The 23,500-nt window shown below is 31.0% G+C and overlaps 1 protein-coding gene across 10 annotated transcripts in view; it reads right to left on the bottom strand.

The window, feature by feature from the left end:
- LOC144852552 (DNA repair protein RAD51 homolog 2-like) overlaps positions 1-23,500 on the bottom strand; it is a 160,783-nt gene that overhangs the window by 23,828 nt on the left and 113,455 nt on the right. For 2 of the 10 annotated variants that reach the window (XR_013614305.1, XR_013614306.1), the window contains exon 12: positions 9,499-9,581. The exons of 6 other annotated variants lie outside the window; for them this stretch is intronic. The gene's annotated coding sequence lies outside the window, so the exon portion shown is untranslated. Of the gene's footprint in view, positions 1-9,122; positions 9,582-20,954; positions 20,970-23,500 lie in introns of those variants that run through there. 2 more of the 10 variants (XM_078710441.1, XM_078710439.1) reach the window with 2 other exon arrangements.

The following is a 23,500-nucleotide window of genomic DNA, read 5'->3' as shown; positions in this document are numbered from 1 at the left end:
TGTATGTGTAATATATTGCAAATAATATAATCATGAGAAATAACTTAATTCTCCATGATCTGATCAATAATTTATTTCAACATTTTCTGTATCTTTTTAAACAAAATTATTGAGCCTTATGTTGCAAATGATCTGATTATGAGAAATAAGTTAACTTATTTCTCCATGATCTGATCAACCATTATTTCAACATCCATTGGTTTTTCCCGAATACTTTTTTATACTGTATCAACAAAAACACCCACTTTCCCCAAAGTTTCTGTAGCTTTTTAAACAAAATTATTGGGCCTTTCTTTAAAAAAAGTTCTTTAAAAATACTGTAAATATTATTGTTTACATCCGAGAGATTTAATGTACACGTATTACCAGTTTGTGGTCCATTATGTAATTGTATATGTACATTTGAATACGAAATAAAGAATAAATGAATGAAAAGAAGCCACCCACTTGTCCTAAAGTTTCTGTAGCTTAAAGCAAAAAAAAAAAAAGCGTTGAGCGTATTTTTAAACTGTGCTTTTTAAATGTCACGTAACAGGATTTTGTCACAATATGATGTTAATGTACCCAGAGAGTAATAGTAGGATTAGTGAGGCTATTCTTTAGCGTTCTTAGAAACCCGTTCATTCGGAACAGACCCATCCGGCTAGCTTTTCATGAATATACAACCCACTTTACAAATATAAGACTTAGTCATCTTACAACAAGTTGTGTGGATTAGACCGTTTCAAACTAACGATCTTTCTGGATGTACATAATAACTTTTGGGAAAAAAGTCGGAAAATACGGACTAAAACTTCACCTTAAGTAATTGTATACTTTTTTTTTTTACTATGATAAAAATTTATACCAGAATTCAGCCTGAATAAATATGAATGAAAAAGAACTGTGGTAAAGGAAATAAACAAGTAAGGGTACAAGATTGGGGAGACCCAGGGACTGTGAGCCAATACAGGGAAGGCAAACTTATTACACTACAAACAAAAGATAATATAAATAAAAATTCAAATACAAGATCAATAAAATCACTGGTCCAAATAGTCTGTAATACTGTTGTAATGCAGTAAGTTCATGAATTCAAAATTGGCAAATGTTGTTTTGAAGTTTGTTTTCGTTCATTCTGAATTATGCATTTACTAGGAAATCGCTTGTGGCCAAAAACGTGAAGTAGTTGTTCAGTAGATTAAAACAATTAATACATTTACTTGTTATTTTTTACAGGAAGGTGTGTAATATTAAACCCTAGAAACATGTTTCTACTGATTATCAGGTTAGTCATCAGAAATCTGAAATTTCTATCATTTTGTTATTTTAAAAACCGAAATATGTATTATATAAGCTTTAATATTAATAGCATTAATATATATAAATAACAATCTTCTGTGGATTTCCCTCCAGAATCACACCCTAGGACATCTCTTTTCACCTCCCACTGAGACCCATAGGCAGGTTCTTGTGCCTAAAACCACTTTAAAAATCCTGCTTACAGGTCTGTTCCATGCATGATGATAAAACCATATGGAGGGATCTTGAGGAGCACTCTGAGCACAGCTTCATTGCAATTGTGACCATGAGGTTTCCAACAGTGTTTGGTGACATTACACACAGCAGGCAGTAATCAATGTGCTTGCTGTAAATTGTCATTTTGTTATGATTAATAAAGATTTTGAAAATTAAAATAACATATTTCCAATAATAAATTTAATGACAAAACGAAATGTTGACGTCTTAGAACCATTATGGAACGATCATGAAATTATTTTAAGATATATTGTCCCCCTAAAAATATATATATATATTTTTTTTCTATTTAAAAAAAAAATATATCATTTCAATGTCACATGGTTATTTACTTTGACCAAAAACAGGATCGAAAAAAAATGATTTACTTGAAAAAATGTAATTTAAAGCAAAAAATACTTAAATTGTCTCTCAGACAATGGGTTTTGGTTAAAATGAAACATTTCTTTTGTCTTTTTATAAGTAAAATAATAATTTTTGTTTACAGAAGTGAATAACTTTATTAAAACTGCAAAATGGCCTATTTAAAGTCTGATTTTATTAATCTTCATTTTTCATGTTTTTGGGGGACAATACATCTTTAAGTTTAAGTAAATCAATGTAACATTTCCTGTCACCAACTTTTAATTTTCATTCTTTGACTCCTTGATCTTGAATATGGTTGTACTTCCAAAAAATTTTATTTTTAATTTAACATTTTACTTTTAAATAAAGCAACGTATTGACCATCAACATTGAATTAAGTTTTTATTAATCTATTTCTGTTTTAAGTTTTCACCATTTCGTTTCTTCTCCGACATCTATGGGCCACCATATAAACTGAATTTTAAGTGTTTGATTTAAAGTTTTTTTTTAACCAAACATAGTTTAGTAATGTGTATTACATTAAGGCCTGGTTAGACTACCCTAGATCCAGGGCAGTACGTAGACCACATCAAACAAGTCAGCAAACCACAAACTTAAAGTGGATTAATTTGTGCAAACAGGCCTTATAAACATCAATAAAGATTGTTAGAGGACTGCGGTTACATGCCAAAAAAACATCCTTTAACAGAGAAATAAAAAGTACAGAAAATAGTTGACCAAAACCTTTGTATTATTGTATAATTGTGTACAGCTAGGATGGCAGAATCAATCAATCAATTGGTGTAACAGGCTGAAGGACGAGTCTAAAATAAACAAACCAGTTTGGAATATCCTGCAGCATAGATTAGTAGCTTTCAGTTAACAAAAAAAAAAATGTTACCAGTATTTACAATGATTGTAAATTTATGTTCATCTGGTTTGAAATTAACAATGTGAATAACATTCTTTACATCGAACCGATCTATTTTAATAATATGTACCATTGGTTTGATATAAAGAATTTTATACACAGTATTTACAGTGTTTTTGATTGTATACAAAGCAAAACAAGGCCATATACATGGCTGCATTCGCATGCTCAAATTTGAGTTAATGTTTACTGACCGACCGACCAACCACAGTTAGCTGTAGAGTCGTGTTGTACGGAACTAAAACTAACACTTAAAATTGTTTTTTTTTCTGTGCTAATGTGTATGTGTATATTTACTAAACATCTGAATGCAATAAAATACCTCTAATGAAACAAAACTGAATGCTCAACCAATATAAATTAGTGGAGCTTACAATTACATCATGAAATGTCCATGTTCCCAATCTCAAGCAACACCACTAGTCCATCTAAAGTAAACGTACATCATATTATGTGTGCCAAAATTTTATGTTGTTACCAAAACGCTGTGTACTATAACCTAGTCATGGTCCATATTGAAAGGTAAAATGGGGGTAAAAAGGCTTTTATGACATTTTTCTAGAGGATAGACTTTATACCTCCTCCCTAATTTCAAACACCCTGTATCCGCCCATGTGTTCAAGCCTGACTAGATTTTCAAATTTGATATAATATACTATCTATTTAAATGCAAATTGAAACATGACAGATCCCTCCATGATAAAATCATAATGTGGTCAAAGAATTAATATATATAAACCATACATGTATATACATAGAAAGAAGCACAACAGTTTCATTGTAGTATGTTTATTTACTGTAACCAATAGATCACTATACTTCCTATTGTTGGGTTAGTGGCATAATCGTTTGTTTCCTAAAACAAAGGATCATTTATATAAGCTATCGCTGAGTCAGTATTATGGCAGTGAAAACAAAAAGGCTTTAAAAATTCAAAGAAAAAAAAAACCAGTGGGGAGTGAGCTGGTGACTACACTGGTCGCAATTATGTAGTTTAGTAGAGAATGATGAAAATGAATATTACATGTTTGTGCAGGTACTGCTTTCTTGGGCTCCAATGTAACCCCTAGCCATCAGCGCAAGCTTGATAGTCTAGAAAAGAGGCGCGAACAACAGACTAGTGATTATGGAGGTTGTGAATTTAGGAATCCAATATGTGAACATTTTTCTCGCAAAGTGGTTTGTCTGGAGAACATCTGAAGTTTATCTGATCTGGCATTGTCTATGGCTGGTATGGTAATACAGGTACCTCTCCAATACCTCCTCTCCCAGGAGCCTCTTTTAAAACGGGGGGGGGGGGGGGGGAGGGGTTGGCCTAATAACATCTTTGATATTCCAGAAAGTATGATATTCCGAATGCATTTTTGAATTAAAGGTAAACAGGTAATTAAAGAGCTTTGGGGGAAAAAAGGATAGTTTCCGGTTTTCAGAGAGTCCGGTATTAGGAGAGTCGACTGTACCAAGTAATAACAGAATGCCCTGAACTCAGTCAAGGATAAATTACAGAAAGGAAGCTACTGAATTTTAATCGGCACTCTGTATGTTTCCTCAATTGTGTCTTATCTGTACAAGAGGTCCGTTTCTACCCTAGCTAAAAATAATCAATCACAAATGAATTTTAAATAATAGAGACAGTAAAACAGGACAATGTTGATGCAAATTGGCTTCTAACATGAAAGCTAGTGTGGGAAAAAATGTTGAGTTAAAAAAATTGGGTCAAAATCTGACATTAAAAATAGATTCTCAATAACTTTTTTTTAATAAAAAAATGTTGCTGGAAAAAATTACTTATCATCATACAATCCTTTTTACTACATAAATGTATAAAAGATTACAGATTGAAGAAGAGAAGAAAACTTTTTTTTCTACATAACTTTCAATCATTACTTGCCTTTTTTGGACTCCATTTTTAATATTATCATATCAAACCATGATCAAACATATTATTAGTTGAGCCTACTGTTAAATATTAATATTCAGAAAAAACTGTTTATTTGTACACTCACAACTAAAAAGTTTAGCTGTTTACTTTCTGATAACTGCAACATGAACTGATAATTACTTAATTAGTTTATTGACCTTTTGTCTGAGAAGGTAAATAATAGCTAGTTAATTAATTAATTCAAACTTCCGTCCAAAAAAGTTTCTTCAACACACTGCATGATCAGTTTATATCAAATTTAACACGGAAGTTTGTCATATTTCTTATTACATAATTCATAAATTCAAAATGAATTGCTAATTAATATGCTTTTGTTTATAAGAATAACATTTATGAGACCATTTACGCTGAAATCGGCAATAACAGGCTGAAAAAATGCTGGAATTATGAGAATCTACAATTAATTTACTGCTACATACAGTATGAACTGTCGCCATTAAGCTTAGTAATAAACTTTTGTTCTTTCACAAAATATCTCTGTTGAATACATAATTCATAAATTCAAAATGAATTGCTAATTAATATTCTTTTGTTGATAAGAATAACATTTATGAGACCATATATACTGAAATCGACAATAACAGGCTGAAAAAATAATACTTGAATTATGAGAATCTACAAATAATTTACTTCTATCAACTGTCGCCATTAAGCTTAGTAATAAACTTTTGTTCTTTCACAAAATATCTATGTTGAATAAAAACAGCCTTCTTAACTTTTTGAAAAGATCAACCTAAAGAACATGTTTATAACAACAGTAATTTTCAGCTACTACTTGTTATTTTCTCTCAGGCTAAAATCATTCACTGCAAATAATCTTTACTATCCTGTGGTCTTGTGATGACAGATTTGAGATAAAAGTACTTCAAAATACTACTACATCTATAGCAACACTGCCCTGGGCTGTGAACTTTAATATAGTATTTACTACATGTAATTTTTAAGAATATTGCATAACTTCTGAAATTTTAGTGTTTAAAATATGTTTTTAGCTGTTAGTTTGTACACTAGAAGGTACTTCTGTGTTCTGAATAAAGTCAATTCTGATAGATTAAAAATGTTCATCTGGTTTTGGATATTCATGATAGAGCTATAGTTTTTCTTCCATGATTTCTTTCTGAAAACTGGAAAATCTTCCAGAACTATCAGGTCCAAATGCACTAAAGTTATAACATTCTTTTTCTAATGTACTTCTTAAAATATCAGGCCAGCTCAAGGGTGTCTGTGGGAGAGTGGACTGTACCATAAATAATTAATTTTTACTTTATGCATTCTCAGAATGGTTAAATGAACTTCCCAAAAGAAGTTTAACTGAAATGTTGGAAAGTTCATGTTGGTTTGGTAACTAGTGTGAGTAGAGTTGGCTTAACATTTTTTGTTTTCTAGTAGAACCTGGCATTAAAACTTGTTTAATGGCCTAGATGTAACACTGCCTAGTGATGAAACACTTTCAACCACATATTATCTCATTTTAACAAACATCTAAAGTCTTCACTATCATTTATCAATCCTTACTAAATTACCCATTAATAGATAACGAGTGATGATCTAGAGTCAAGAGAGATACAAATGGAACATTAAACCATCTTCTATATATTAACAACACCTAAATTAAACACTAGAAAAACAATGTCAACACAAGTAATACAGTTCACTGGCGTAACTTTATAGCGGTATTTATTTTGTATTGTTCGCTCTGTATCTCTTGATAAGAAAGTTGTTGATATGTCGTATCTGTGTTTGTTATTTTGGATGAATAATTTCGATTTAGATTATATTTCAGATGTGGACTTTCAACAAGAGGAAATATAACCTAATAATGACACATTTATGAATATACTATTAACAAAAAACGGACAAAAAAGTTTAATTTGTATTTTTAACTAACAATGGGGTCTAGTGCCTGGCTAACACTGGAGCACTAACAAAATTTGGTCTAAGGTCAAGTTAGTCTAAAATTTGAGGAAAAAAAGTAAAAATTTTACTTAAAATGTTCCAAAGTTGCTAAATCAAAAGTTGGGTATCAATTTTTATAATTTATTTACTTTTGGAGACGAAGATTTAAAATTGTGATAAAAGATGGTGCTAAATCAGTCCAAATTTTTCGAAAAAATCATAATTATACCTTAGTTGGTCACTATACATGTTTGTGGTGCCCATGGCAAGAAAGAGCTAATTATAATTAAAACATTTTACTGCATCTCGTAATTCTTTATAAATGAGGTTTTTTGGACAACTGACCATGAAACAACAGAGATGGACAGATTGCATTAATAGTGACAGATAAAAGGATTTGCCTGTTGCAGTGTGTAGATAAGTTCGCCAATGATTTAGTTGAGGCATGATTTACATAACTAGCCTAGATTTAACCAATTACCCTTGAAGGCCAGTCAAATGATAATAAACAAAACACAAATGAGGTAGATTATAAAGTTTTTCTGCAATAATACTAACTTTTTCAATTCAATTCTAAAATGTAAAGATATCGTGCAAACTCTAATGTACACAGAATTAAATGCACGTATTATGTGAAAGAAAAAATATTGTTTTAAAGAAGGTTAGAGAAGCATGTTGGGGTACAAGTTTAAATAAACTGTGAATTGAAATTGAAAATGTTTGCAAAGTTGCAGACAAAACAATTGGCGTAATCGATTGGAAAAAAACACTACCATACAAATAAAAAAAATTCGGATTTTCTATACAAGCTGAAAACACAAATAGGACACTACTATAATACTACTATTATACCTCCTCACAGATGAGACAGACTTGGTTAACTATAATAGTTACTTTTACTTCTGACTAATTTTGAGAAGACACCCTCAAACACACTCATTATCAAGTGTGTCTGACAGTTGCAGGGCCAAATAGATTTCAACAAAGTTAAAATTGAGAGCACACAATGAACCCATTAGAAGTATAATTGTGTACATATTTGGTAGTAGTATATCTGTGGATCAGTTGTTTACCTGTAATACTGACAGCAATCTAGCGTATCAGTGTTATAGCCAACCCCAGAACAGAGAACAAAAGTATAAAGTACACAAATATGGGTTGACAAACTTTAATCTATTCATACTTCATTGTTGACTGGTCTGTGACGAAGGACTTTAAAGATCTTTTTATAATGATACGGCTTATATGGATGTATACAAACAGATCTAGGGCTTAGCGTCAGCAAGCTATCTACACATTTATATGTGAGCACATTTTATAAAACACTAAATTTGTAATTGTTAATTTTTGCTTATATATAACTTTTTGGTATCTATAATAATGTAACAATTTTAAACATTTTGTATGGGTCAAAATCTCGCATTGCAAGAGAATTTCTCCATTTTAAAGGAGGGAGCGATACATAAAATCGGTGCTGAGACTACTAAAACTTGGGCTGAGATTGCTGACAAACTTGATAACAGACAATGTACAAATCATAAGAATCCAAATAGTTATAGCAACATTTCTATACTATGAATTTCACAGAAACTTCAAAGAAATAAAACAAAAAACATGGAGTTTTTAAACAGTTAAATTAACAAATATCAAATAAGCAACGCACTGAAACCTAAAATGTTATCTTGTCTCGGAGTGATTCAACTCAGTTTCAGCTTCCTTTAAAAATAGAGTTCCTCGGACTATTAACTCTAGTTAAAAAGCTTATTGTATTTAAAAACCTCAACAAAACACAAATTACACAGAAACTGAAAGTTAGGAAGTGATCATATCATTAGTTAAACACAGTAAGTTGCGACAAGTCACTGAACCAAATCAAGCGCGAATTATTCACGTAAAGTGACTAAATGGAAAATCTGCTAACGCCAATTTTGGTTCATTTAGCCGAATGAAGCGTAAATCAATCACGATTCCTAGTGCTTTTTGGACATTCTTGCACTTCCTTCATATAAAAAAATGAAATTAGAATGCACCAACGAGAGTGAAAGTTTGGGTTGTCGCCAACATTTGTTTGGACAACATACTTGATAGAACAATGGGACTGGGGGTGAAAGTTCATATAACGACTCTTTGGTTTAAAAACATGGAGGAATTTTGAATGTCGCATAGTGAATTATGTGTTAGTATTTTAATGTTTATCTTTGATGGCTATAAACCTTGGCGTATGTATGTGAAAAAAGCTTAATTGGAAAGTTAGCTGGTAAACTGGAGGAAACATGCAACTTTGCTATTTTTTGCTAATGTCGATACAAACTTTCTATACTAAACTTGAATTAAACAATTGAGTATGCACAGTGACTAACCAACATTGTATAAAGTTACATTAATAAATAAAGAAATAACTTTTGAGCTATCCATAGCTTGCAGTGCCTTTTAACTTTTAATTAGAGGACCTTAAAATTGCCTTAAACTAAATGTTTAAAAAACTAGAAACAAATCAAGCTATCCCCTTCACCGACATATAATTTTACCATTTTCATCAACAACCACCGACTGATTTTAATGGCCGATTTAAAAGTTTTACTTTTTAGTTATTTAACGTAGTGCATTAAACAGCAAAACAAGCTTAAAATCGTTTATCATTGTTCATTTGTAAAGTTCAAACAGCTAAATTAAGCCACCTGTTTCTATGCTATAATTACTCAATGTTATTTCAACAGATTATTAAAAGTTTATTCTAAAACTCTATGGTTCTCAACACTGAATGTGAATGTTTTTATATAAAGCAAAATAATTGGTTAATAACTGTAGCTTTCTACTTCAACGCCTCAGGGTAGATTATCAACTGAGTTTTGAGCTGTTTTTCTACCTTCTAAAGTTCTTCAAACAGGTTTTCTATTCTTGAATAAGAGTTGTGCTTTCACGTCGAGTGGAAGGCTCTCTCAAAACAATCTGAATGAAACAGGAGACCTTGGATTGTAAAATTTGAGAGGATGAGAGATCCGGGGTGCAAACACAAACGTACTTGCGTAGGCGTTGTTTCTAAAGCAAATAAAGTTAGCTAATCAGATTGTATGTAATATTTAAGAAAGAAAAAGTTTGAAGAATTCTGGGATACTGTACATCAAATAATAATCACATCAAAGCCTCAAACACCTGCTTATAAACCTATATTCATTGGCTAATAAATAACAAGGAATATGATTGGCTGCTTATTTTATGATATGGGAAATTGATGAGGTACTTGTCTCTTGAGAGAGGTGCATTAAAAGGTATTTGGAATGACTCAATTTGTCTTTTAGTGCTCAGTACTTTCTTGGGTTTATCTAGCTATTTTGATAGCTGGGTGTTTTTATTTCTATAAAGAATGACTATTCGACATTGTATATTTTTGTAGTGTAATGTTGTTGTAAGTTTTTTTTTTTCAAAAATGGAGAACTTTTCAATATTTTATCAGGCTAAGCAACACAATCTATTCATAACATATTTAAAATAAACAACATATCCTTAAAACTGTTTGCTGGGAAATTTTTGAATGCAAAAGATACTTGATGGTCCGCCAACACAGAGATTACACCACTGTTGATGTATAAGACACTTCACAGATACGATGGCACTCAGAGACCACCGACTAATAACTTTATGACACGATAACCTCCTAACCCAAGTCTGGTTTCATTTTTTAAAATAAGTTTTTTCTCCCCAAGATAACTACAATTGTACGAACATTATTTCCTTTTAGAATCTCCTTTTAAACTCAAAAACAAGGCCTTTAAAAAAAAAGGCGAAATAATCGTATTGAAATGTGAATGACCTTGTTGTACATAACATCAGTTTCTAGACGAGATTTTATTTAAGCTCCGATTATGCAGCTAACTTGACTTTACCTGACCTTTTCTATCTGTAAGTATTTTATTTCAACATAAGGGACTGTTTTCCCAAAGTATGTTGCTCATTGCTCGCTTTAAAGTGATCATAACCATAGCCGTCTATTTAAACGACCATCAATTTTTTTACAAACTTCATAAAATTTCACAGTAAAATTATGTGATTAAAAAAAAAAAATCTAAACATGGGAAAGTTGTCAAAATTGTAACATAAAATATTACAGTATAAAATGTTAGCATTTATATCAGAATCATAAGGACAAGAACTTAGTACTGTACTAATAGAATCCCACTGCTAATACAGATACATACAGATACAGTATACTTTTCAGTGAAATGAAAAATGCAGACAAGCATATTCAGGGGACACATTGTTGGTCCAAAAGGTGTCCCCTTAAATAATAGTATCCTATTAAGCTTAGAGTTTGTGAATTTTCTTTTTTTTTCTGTTTGTACGTTTGTTGATATGGATGAAATTTTCCCGATTGAATTGAATAGATGTTCTAATGTATAAGATTATTCTGAGGCAGACACAAGCTACAAATGGATATCATTTGGTGGGATCTAGTGCTTCTAAAAATATGTCCTAAGTAAATTGCATAAATACAGTTATTTCCTCAGCTACTCCTCCTTCCCGTAGATACAAAAAAGAATGTCTAAAGTCCAACCAAAGATAATGTCCAATGAAAACAAATTTATGTAATTAATGATGACAGTTTTATCAAACAAGATTGACTCATATCAATAAATTTAATAGTCAATCACAGATGGTCTGTGTAGCTATCCCATAATACTTAGCAACTGAGATAACATTAAGTTATATTGTATGAGTAATCATGACAAACTACGTGAACGGTTTATAATACAACTTAAGTACTACAAACAATCATATACTTATGGTATCTCGATATGGAAAGTGGAAATTTGATGATGATGTCAGTGCTAAAAATAGACATGAATTCAACAGGCTTCCAAGGTACACTTAAATCAACAAATATGTGTGAGTAAGGGTGTTAAGCTTTGGAACTAGCATGCAACGCAAAGACGAACACGCAATGCGAGTGATTTGAACAATCTTAAGTGATGGATCATCCAAGCCTTGGCTTGAATTATGTGTTCTTAGAGTATAGTATACCAATAATACACAGAAAACAACTGTTTCGTTTTATACAATGAGCAAAAACTCCACACACATCCTCAATGTGCCCACCTGCAACCGTTTCACTAGTACCCAAATAAACAAATTATATATATAATGCCCTTCGTGATAGATCCATAAAAAAATTTAGGAAAAAATATAAATATATTCATTATTGAATATATCCTTCCAAAGACTATTTTAAACATTTGCTTCCTGACATACAAAATGTTTAAAAAAATAACAAAAACGTCAAACTACCTTGAAACATAGGAAGGGATATTAACCAACCCACTCTTGTACTCGGGAAAGAATCCACCCCCATAAATATTGGAAGGTGGGCTTGTACAGTCATTATGCCACAAGGATGCAAATCGAGGATGTAGATGGTCAGTCACGTTTGTCATCTGTCGTTTTGCATACATCCTTGCATTGCGTCCTAGTAGTAACCGTCCAAGCAAGCAAGTACATATTTATTTACTATATTACAAAAAAGAGTGAACATTTCTAAAGAACGTCAGGTAAACATCAACACCGTACACACTGTATACGTTAACACACAAGTAAAAAATTCAAAAAACTAAAAATGAAAAAAATTCTCCAAGGATATATTCTACAAAAGTATTATTTTGATATGCTAACACGTCAAAAAATATTACTCATTTTTTTGTATGTAAACAAAAATTAAGGTAGCTTCATAAGTAAGGTTAGGATAGGATAAACACCAAACATCCCAATAATGTATGGAAATTAATTAATTTATATTTGGTCAATAAATTGATATAATTAAATTATAATATAATTTGATATTTAAAGAGCAACTGGTATATCCTATGTTGTAGTGCAGTATTATCTTTCTTGTTTCACATTTCACAGAATGGACTATTCCATTCACTCAACTCACCTGTTGGATTTGTTTACGAAACTTAAAGGTTAAAGGTAAACGCTTATGAAAGCGCTGAAGCGTGCATTACCTCTAGGTGGCTCACTCTTAGATTTTCTTTGTATCAGATTCAAATTTACACTCACCATTTTTTTTTTAATTCCGAAAATAAAATTTGTAATGAAATTGGTTAAAAAGTTTTGACAGTTTTTTCAATCAATTTTTTAAAGATAAATACAAATATACAAACATTTTTATATTTTGTCTATTAACTGAAAAAAGTTTTATTTTTAGAATCAAACAGCAAATTAATTTAAATTTACAATCAATAACTGACCATAAATAAAGAATTTGATTCTAATAATTATGAATAAATGTCTATTTTTAAAAGTTTGGTAAATTAATCATAATTATGAATTATGTAAGTTGGCAAATTATTTATATGGATTTTATATGGATATGAAAAAATAACAAATAACATCAATAGGTTTACATACACAGTTGGAAATTAATCATTACTATAATTACATTTGCAGAAAATGATGTTATTGCAATATTCATCATCTTTCCCAACAACATTTGTATTTGAGAAAGTCTGTTAGACCGTTGGTATTTTTTTAAGCATCAAGCCATTGTAGGAGCTATGGAGACCCAGTTATCATAAGATCTTGAGTAAAGCCTGACGGGGCCAGGGAAACACCCCTTCATCCACTTTTTGGGAGGAGGATAATTCTAAATTATGTTAAATACTTGCCTTTGGGTAGACAATACATTGTAGTTGTTATCATAGTTTTTCATTATGCAATTATAAAGAGAAAAGTTAGTTAAACAGAAAAAGGCTTCAACCGTGAAAAAGATTTAGACTAATCAATGATGATGAATTAAGCTATTATTACATAATGCAATTCCAAAAAAGGGAAAAAATAAAAACAGAAAAACTGTGAAAATGTTTTAGACAATCCTAAACTAAATTTGTCAATGGAGCAAACTATAAAATTATGTGATTCAACAATTTATAAAGAGAAAAAAAAACTGAAGTTGACTAATCAGTTGTAATTTTGAATTATGAAACTTCAACAACAAAATCGCAATACATCAATGGTGGTTAAGTTTGAAAGGTCATTGCACTTGTGACTACGGTCTACCCTGTGGAGTTAAAAATACTTCAACCAATGGTGTAAAAGTCTCAAGGCGCAAAATTAAGTCCGAAACCAAACACTGATAATATCAGAGGGAATTCTATTATGAGAAAGGGATGCATGTCAGTGTTACTTATACCAAGTGAAGCATTAAATTAGCACTCAAACGAAAGTGTTCATCCACTGGTATTTAGACACAATTTTGGAAGTGATGATAGAAAAAGAAATTACAGTGAGTGAAAAATCAATGTGGCATTAGTTTAATCTTAATATACAAATATAAACAGTTTTTTTTAACTAGTTCTTGAAAAGTTTAGCAAAATAAAACAATAAAAAAGTTTTAAGGAAACACTTTTTTTCAGAAATATATATGAATATACTGAAAAATGACAATGCTGTGGGTATCAGTGGCTGGATCTCAATAGAGATACAAAATAAGCAAAACGATAAAGTAAAACAGGCAGATAAATTTGCAGATATATAAATTATTATATATTTATATTCCAGGTTGGAATCTCGGTTGGTTGGGAAGGTTTTTTTCTCATTCTCACAGATTTCATCATCTTTATCTTTTCTAAATTAACTCATTTTCAGCATATCACTCAGTGGTTTAGCATTTGTTCTGTGCCTGTTTATACATATATCATACATACATACATAATATTTACACATGGTTTTCCTAAAGGAATTCATGGAATTGAAGATGACTAACATACATTAAAAATATTCAGCCTTGCATACATCCTACACAAATGAGACCAATGTATATCATATTCTATTATTATACTGTCTCAGACTATTTATCAATTAGCAACACTTCTGTATAATGTATACTATATCCTAAATAATGGCACTTGTTGCTTTTAAAAATTAAACTAATTAATGGCTGGATTGATTGCACAAGTCAAATCAATAGTACATTAGAATTTTCTATATTTAATTATATATTATATAATATAATTTATTTCGCCAAATTTCAAATACAGTACAAAGACATCAAAACAGTACAAAAGTAAATCAAAGAGGCAGGATCATCTTAATTGTGCTCATTTCAGTAGTAATTTAACAGTGAATAACTTTAAAAACTTTAAAAATCTAGAATTAGTATAAACCGAACATTTTTGTATCGATCTACCAAGTTATGGATTAACCTACCAAGTGACAAAATTGATTAAAACTTTGTTACTTTTTAAATAATTTTTAGGTTAATGCATTGTCAATATAACTTTATTTATTTCTATTACCGGTATCAGATTTTCTGAATATTTTAAATTTATAAGAAAATTCTTCAATTTCAATTACTTTTTTTTACATGAGAAGAGAATATGGTATCCATGGATTTGAACCCCGACCTCTGGGATTGCAAGCATGTTCACTATTATAAGCTGCACTTCCTCTGTTGTGAGATCAAAATAATAATGACATCATAATCTATTCTTGTACTATCTACTATGTAGTTAATGACCTCTAGTAGTTGGAACCATAGAGATATTATATTATTTTGCAACACATTTCCTACTATAAAATCGTAATAACAATTGAAGTTATTCATTTGACAAAACCACCAAACTGAATATTACAAAAGGCAATCATGATTAATATACAAAATATTAATATTTTTAACACCTTAAAAACGAAACTAATCAAGTGTTTTGTTTACATGTGTGGGTATCAATTGAAGGTGGCTTCTTCGAAATTACAATTAATAGCAAAGGGAAGTTTTTTTTTGTTTTTTTTACAGACGCATGTGTTTATCTTTGCCTTATTAGAAACAATCTTTGAAGTGATGACAGATATATTAAAAAGAATATGTATCAATTTTATTATTATATTTTGTAAATTTAATCTTATTACTAAATTCTGTTTAATATTTGACAGCATTTCCGTTGGCGTATTTTTATACAAGGTAACTAGCATCCTTATCTATAGTATGTGTGCCAATATTCTGCGGTGCATTTTGTGTAGAATTTGTGTTTGGCTCGACTTTGGCAATAGTGAGTTTTCGCATCAGGACGGTAGACGATAGGGGGCGGTAGATATGAAAGGATATTGTAATTTATACAAAATATTAATCCGCGAATGCGTATACTATACTAAATTATTTCTAAAGCGCTTTTCCAAAAAAAAAGACCAAAGTGCTGTACATTAATTAGAGCAGTATTCAAGGACAAATCTAAATTATTCCTTAGGGAACATTGTACACTTGGAGCAATACGCACAGTATATTTTGTTGCATTCTCATCGGGATTGTTTGATTTAACGTTCGGTAAATGTATAATTATTATAGGAAGCATGCATTACCTTATGGACATAATTATAATCAACGAAAATCATCTTCCTAAACTACAGTAGGTTCTATTTGAAATCTTGATCTTGTAGGGTTATATATATACTAACAGGGCAGGGACTCCATACCACAAATGTCTATTAGGTTAGAAGGAGGAAGTTTTCGTTCTCAACGAAAGAATTCATTAATGATTGCTCATTGCGGTAATTTGCTACCATGACAGTCGAACCTAATGAATAACCTATTGTACACTGAACGAGAAAGAAATATAATTGAAAAAACATTACAGTCTGACTTAAAAGTTAGATGAAAGGGATGTTGTAATACAGAAAGAACGTTTTTAAAATATGAATTGATGTTGAGCGATTTCTGCGTCGATCCCAGAGGATGTAACCGAGACGTGGGTCCGGGTTTTTGAACTTTATCTGACATTTCAAAACGCTTTCATCTTTCAAAAATTATACAGTATATACATGTATATTAAGTACATGTAATTGTAATTAAATTACTAAAAAAAGGGTTCCTCTCTGGAATAATATAATATGTTAATTTAATTTAATTATTATAACTTGTACTGTTAATTAAGCTTCTCAATGATGTTTAACCACTATATCCACCCTCGGTTACAACTTTCTGCATCTACTCTTTCGCTGATATTTATTTCTGTTACAGTATTACTATCTATGCCTCTTGTTAAACTCTTTGGTTCTGCACGCACCTATTATAATAATGTTTTCTTTGTATTTCTTTATTTATGTCATTATTAATTTAATGTTTAAGAAATAAACCCTTAAGCAAACATAAAGTATAAAATTTGTATAAGGCCTCTAATGGTTAGCCCCATCATCACAGGCTACCGAATATGACAGAGTATAATTCGATGCTCAAGTATATAATCCTACACCCTAATTTAGGCTAAACTCGAACACAAGAATTTCGTCAACCGATTGTTACAGTAATCCAAGTATAATACCCTATCGCATAATTTTGTTCAGAATTTCATAGCAGGCCCCTTGGACTATACTATACGGTACATTTGTAAGAGAAATGGTTTGTAGAGAGGAAAGTGTAATACCGTTAATTTTGAGTGGGAGACGGTTTCAATAATTTTAATCCTTAATGCACACGAACACGGATGGCACTAGATCAAGCAGTCATCCAAAGAATCTATAATCTTGCAACTAACGTCTTGATTGCCGTACAAGAGTGACGCTTGTTCTGTGGCTCTCTATCGAGTCACATTTTGTCTCTAATCTTCTCTTGTCACACTTCCGTCTCTAAAGGATTAATATACTTGTATATTTCCTGAACTTAATATAAACCACTTTCCATAATTGGCAATACAGAATTCTGACTTAAAGTGAACTAATTAAGATAAAAACAATGAGGGCCAGTGTGATTATATGGAAGTTCCATAGTTCCTTATTTGGAGAACTAGTTGACGTAAATAGCAAAAATCAATTCAGGCTACCTAAACTATTTTTGTGCTCAAATGTTTTAACCCTAGATGCTCCTAAATGTTATCCATTTAACGTTAGTTTATAATATCATAATAAAATGGTCCAGCTACAGAGAAACTAACAAACTGGTATTAAAAATTACCTATCTGCCATAGCCCATGGAAACTTTAGTAACTATTATACAAAGTTTCTGGCTACCCGAAACTATTTTTGTGCTCAAATTAGTGCTAGGTACCACCAGGATGTTTTAACCCTAGATGCTCCTAAATGTTATCAATCTAACATTAGTTTATACAATTATAATAAAATGGTCCAGCTACAGAGAAACTAACAAACTATGGTATTAAAAATTACCTATCTGCCATAGCCCATGGAAACTTTAGTAACTATTATACAAAGTTTATTATACTGATAATTAATAGACAATTTAGAATTTGCTGCTATGTTACTTTATAGCACCGAATATAAAATAAAAAAAATAAATTTAGAACTATAGTGCTATTCACCATTCCATGTTGTCATAATCAATTGCTGGCCAGTTTAGAAATTTAAAATTTATATTTTCAACAAAAAGACAATGATAATCGCGTTTTTAACATTTTAGGAAAAACTGTTTAAAGAAGTCATTGAATCATTAAAGTATAATATTTATAAAAACATTGAAAACTATCTCAATAGTTGATGGTTATATTAATAAATATGGGATTCATATCATTGGCTGCATCCCAAACATCCGGCTTCATACAAATCAACTTTGAATACGATGACAAAATAAATTCGCAATTCTGTGTGAAGTTATTCATTATGTGAAAGTAACATTGGATAGAATTTGTTAAAGTACTCAAATTAATTTGTCTACGTTTCCTAGTATTTAGCTGGAAGAAAGTGTTTTAATTTACGTATTAAAAATGCTTGACATTTTCATCCATATAGGTTCTGGGAAACGACACAAATCTGACCTCTAAAAACAGAAGATTGGAAACCGATAACTGAATTCAGGAACTTCAGCTGTTTCCTGCTATTAAACATAACTAAAAAAAAAACTTACTCGATGGACATATAGACTACGTTGATGTAGAGAAGGAAATATTTAGGATTTGCTAGCTTCCTACATAGATACAAAGCAAGGCCGCGTAGCCTAGATCACTTACCAAAACGTAATCTCACAATAGTATCTACACAACTGTAGAAACATAAAAAAAAAAGTGTAGCTCTCGCATTCATACAAAATTACAAGTATCTACATGTTTTTCAAAGTTGGAAATTGTTTGCCTTTTAAAAAAGTGTTGTTGATCTACTGTGAATTTTTTTTACATAAAAATTCTTTCTGATTTCTTACTTTGTATGTTGGCAATAAAATTTGCAGTACTTAATTAGAAGTTTTACCCTTTACAATTACAGGATGGGCTATTTAGACCCTATAACTACTTGATTAAAACTTGTATTGAACTTGGTACAGTATTTGTTGGTCTTGGAAACTAGTCTTACTAAAATGCAGTTTTTCTACTTTAACTTGCATAATTAGGCCCTGTGGCAGAAACATGAGGAGTACCCAAGTTTGGAATTCAACAAGGGAAGAGCCAAAAATATTCACGGTTCAGTAGACACACAGTAGTTTAACCTGACCTATGATGTAATACCAAAAGATCAACAACCTGTGACAAAAAACAATGTTAATGTGATAAAAAATTCCGATCATGTAAACCATGCTCGTTTTATTCAAACTATAGAGACTATGTCAAACCTATTCTACTGTTCATTCATCAGTGGAAAATTACTTCCATTTATTGTCATTTTGCATATAAAATATACATAGAAATTAATATATAACTCTCGTACAGTATACTGACAAGCATTCAGTTACTGAATGGCAGGTGGAGAAAAACTGTTGCGAAACCTATTTGTTACTGCAGTAATTGCATTTCTTTTAACCTGTTTTTACAGTATTTAGCAAGCTTTTTACAGTATTTAGCAAGATACTATTTGTACATTTAACCTGCAATTATTTAGCAAGTCTTTTTTTTGCGCACTATTTATTATAGTGACTGCCTCATAAACTTGAATTAAACTAAAATAGTTTGTTATTTATTTTGACATGATCCCAATACAACATTCATTTATAATTTTACATGATGAAACTGTCGACCAATCATTGAAGAAACTACTATTTAATTTAAAAACTATTTAAAAATAATAAATATAACTATACGTACGTATTGATAGACATAAACTTTGAATGCCAAGTGATTGAATCAATCATAGAAAATCTTCATTTTTTTGGAATGTAGAAGAAATTATTGTCAATGAACATACCCAGTAGACCTACATCTGAGCAAAAATAAACAAAATTTATCTATTTAAAAATAATAAATACAACTATACTCGTACGTATTGATAGACATAAACTTTTGAATGCCAAGTGATTGAATCAATCATAGAAAATCTTCATTTTTTTGGAATGTAGGAGAAATTATTGTCAATGAACATACCCAGTAGACCTACATCTGAGCAAAAATAAACAAAATAAGGGAAAGAATATTGTCCAACCGTGCAAAGAATGTCCGAACGTGAAAAATCACGATTTACCTAAAGTTAGCGTAACAAAAACAACAAAGGTGAAACTGGATATTTGTAATTATGCAACAAGAATAAATAGTAAATGTTTTGAACTTGGTCAATGGGAGGTACACAAAAAAGTGTCCAAGTCCAACTCAAGGTAGGCCCCCACAGACAAGGTCTATGATGGTCTCTTGGGGTAGGCATAGTTGGTGTGTGTGTTCAAAGTCATTGAACTTGTTCTTGCCTAAAGGTTTTCACCAAGGCTGAATTTAATTAGATTCAGTAAGAATTCTGACAAAAATAAAACATTTTTCTCAATTGAGAAACCTGTCAACATTGTGACTAGGAAAGATACCAGTGAGTATCCCGTAAGATAACTTACATTTCTCGTTTTGATGCGTGTAACAACTACAAAGTTTTGTAGACGTGATTTACACACATTTCTGTTTTATCTCGCTTCATTTTGTAATCAATTTCACTGAAGGTCGTTTCTAAAATAATCATGATAAAATCAACAACAAATTAAACAGTTTTCGTCAGTTAATTTAATTTTCAACCAAAAACAAATTGACACAAAATACACACCATGAATAAAAGAAGAATGGTTTCGTTCATGAAATCACAGTATCAATCATATTGAGATACTGTACCCACTTTAAAAAAAATAAAGCAGACCTACAGTACGGTACTGACTGTAAACCAAAAAAAAAAAAAAAGAAGATTTTAAGGGGGTCTTTTTTCCCAAAATGTGCAAAACCACTTTAGTTTTTCGTTTCAAAAAAGGTGGTTTGTTCTTGTATAATATGTATGACATATCTTTTTTTGTTCATATTTTTGTTGCTGATTTTATAATAAAAAGTTTAAATCATTAATTAGTTAAATGTCCAGAGATGATGTGTGATATCATGACCAAGCTGTCTTGACCTTTTTATTAATGCTTAATTTATCAGCAGACCTCACTCTATTAAAAGCGTTCCTTAAGGTATTCTAAATAGAAAGTAAAACAAATTTTAGATCATTTTTAATACTGCAGTCTTTAGGTCAAGTAAAAACGTTAATTACTGTACTAATACATTGTAATATAAATTTTAATTAGGGTATTAATAACAAAATTATTTCTGTCTGAGGGAAACAAGGTTAAATATTGTTTACAAATCATTATTAATAGCAGATAAAAAACAATACAATTAATGATAATATAAATAAAACATACCTAGAACAGGATTAAAGTTTAGTAGCGTTATTTACTTTTTCAATAGTATTACCAAACTAGAAAGGTATACCTTTTGTTATTATTTAACGACGAGTTGTAAATGTAGCTCAACTACGTCATAGATTGTCTATAATAGATTACCGGGAAAAACAAATTCTAATTTGAAAAAGGTTAATAGTTGATACTCGGATTGTTATAGTTTGGGAAGTATTGAAAAAAAGTAAACAGTTCATAGAAAAGGTTCAAACTGGGTGAAAGGAAGTGAAAAATACTTTCCATGAAACTAAGCAGTTATGATTGAAAGGTAAATTGAGGAGAATAACCTGTGATTGGCAATTGTGGGAAGTTATGGACTAACTGGGGGTATTACAGTGTAGTTGGTACACCAGTGTTTTATGCTGTCGGAAATTACCACATTTTATACGCGTTTTACATACTGTATTGATGACAGATCCTCCTCTTCAAAAAGAAGTTAATGACTAGAGGCCTACACATATTTTTCATTTAAATGATCAAACCACATACTTAAACATATTTAAATACACTTATGAGATAAAAATATCTCAGTAAGATATTAATAATATCCAGGGTAGGGCAGATTTATGGAGGGATTTTGAACAGTTGGACTATCCATACGTTTTACATAATAATGAAAATGCAATTATCTTTGCCCAAACAACATTTTTTTTAAATTTTGAACCTTTAGAGAATATCTAGTAAGCGTCATATGATCTATAATAATCATGCGCGAAGAAGAAGCACTCCCGAAGGGGGACAGCAGACAGTGGTGGCGCCACGATAGAGGTCACAAGTTTCCCCCAAAAAATGGTTAGTAATGATTATATCTTATCTTATATGGGATATTGAAAAGAATTTTCCAATTTAATAACTTCTTTTTTACACACACCTCTGTACCAATGTTGTTTGCAATTCATAGCCATGGAATGTTTATTTGGTACCACACCTCTGTTTATGAAGGTTGTGGGGACGAGTCCTAGTAGTATAACAGAACATCTTATGGTAGTCACAAAAGTTTTTACCAACACTGCCAGTACAAAAAATAGGAAAAGAAGAAATATAGATCTGTGTTTGTGAATAAAAAGTAAATTACTGTAGGCTCATTAGAAAATGGATAGCCAAATTATAATCATAAATTTCTGTTTCTAAATAATCTAAATTAATTCATGTCACGTCATGGGAATTTGCTTTCACTTCAGCTCCGATTTGTAGAATTGAGAAGGGTGCGCCTTGATAACAAGAGCCAACAGTTCACTTCAACATCAATCACTCAAAATCAGAAAAAGTACATTTCTATGTCATACATCCGATATCTTGGTGTTACACAAGTTTGGATTTCCATTTTTTTTTGGAGATTTAAACTTTAACTACGCTTGTTTATCAGTTTACATTGTAAGGAGTTTTTCGTACTTGCACAAGTATTGCGATCACTTTTGCATAGTAGTTTTGTTGAATGGCTGCGGCCAAATGATACGGTCAAATAAAACAGTTGTAGTTGTATTAATCTAGTGCCACGTGGCATATAGTACTATCCCAAAATCCAACAAACAAACAAAATAGTCACCATTTGATTACCAGTCTGCTCTGGAGCTTCGAAATATACAATACACATGTTCATAACTTTCCTAAAATTAGCCTCATATGTAAGCCTATCATAATTGTATAATGCTTTGAATTTCTTTCACTACAATGTGTTCACACCATACAATGTGTTCACACCATACAATGTGTCCACACCATACAATATCTCACTTTAGTATCAGGCTACAATGTTCACATCGATGGAGTTATTGCGCAATAGCGTACAATGCTCAAAGATCAAACGTAAACTGTAGAGAAAATAACGAAAGTTTTCAAATTCTTATCACTACAATGGAAGTTTCGTTGTTGAAGACGCTACTTATCTTATGAAACTTTCTGATAGGATACGCTGAATTACTCGACGGTTTTCAACTAATACAGTTCGGTGTTTGTGTAACAGAGCCCTCGACTCAGAACACTACCACCTGGTGAGTTCCTATCATGCTAGATGGTGCATCTAATCAAACATTATTGTACACGGTATACAGTTTAATATACATTTCTGAACTTCACTAAATGGTTGATAACACATCAGTGGTTTTCTATCCCGGTGGTCTTGGTTACTATAAACTTTATTTCACGGCGTTTTATTCCAAATAATTTATTTAGCAGACATTTTCCGGTATGTCACGTTATCCATTAACCTTAGATTGTGAACTTATTCCTAATGAAGCGCTGAGCAAATGCAAAAAAAAAAAACTTCTGG

This window comes from Antedon bifida, chromosome 9 (assembly GCF_963402885.1).
Source record: "Antedon bifida chromosome 9, ecAntBifi1.1, whole genome shotgun sequence".
NCBI classification, from domain to species: Eukaryota; Metazoa; Echinodermata; class Crinoidea; order Comatulida; family Antedonidae; genus Antedon; species Antedon bifida.
Note: the sequence above shows the minus strand (reverse complement) of the source record. Positions and strands in the feature narration are given on the sequence as shown.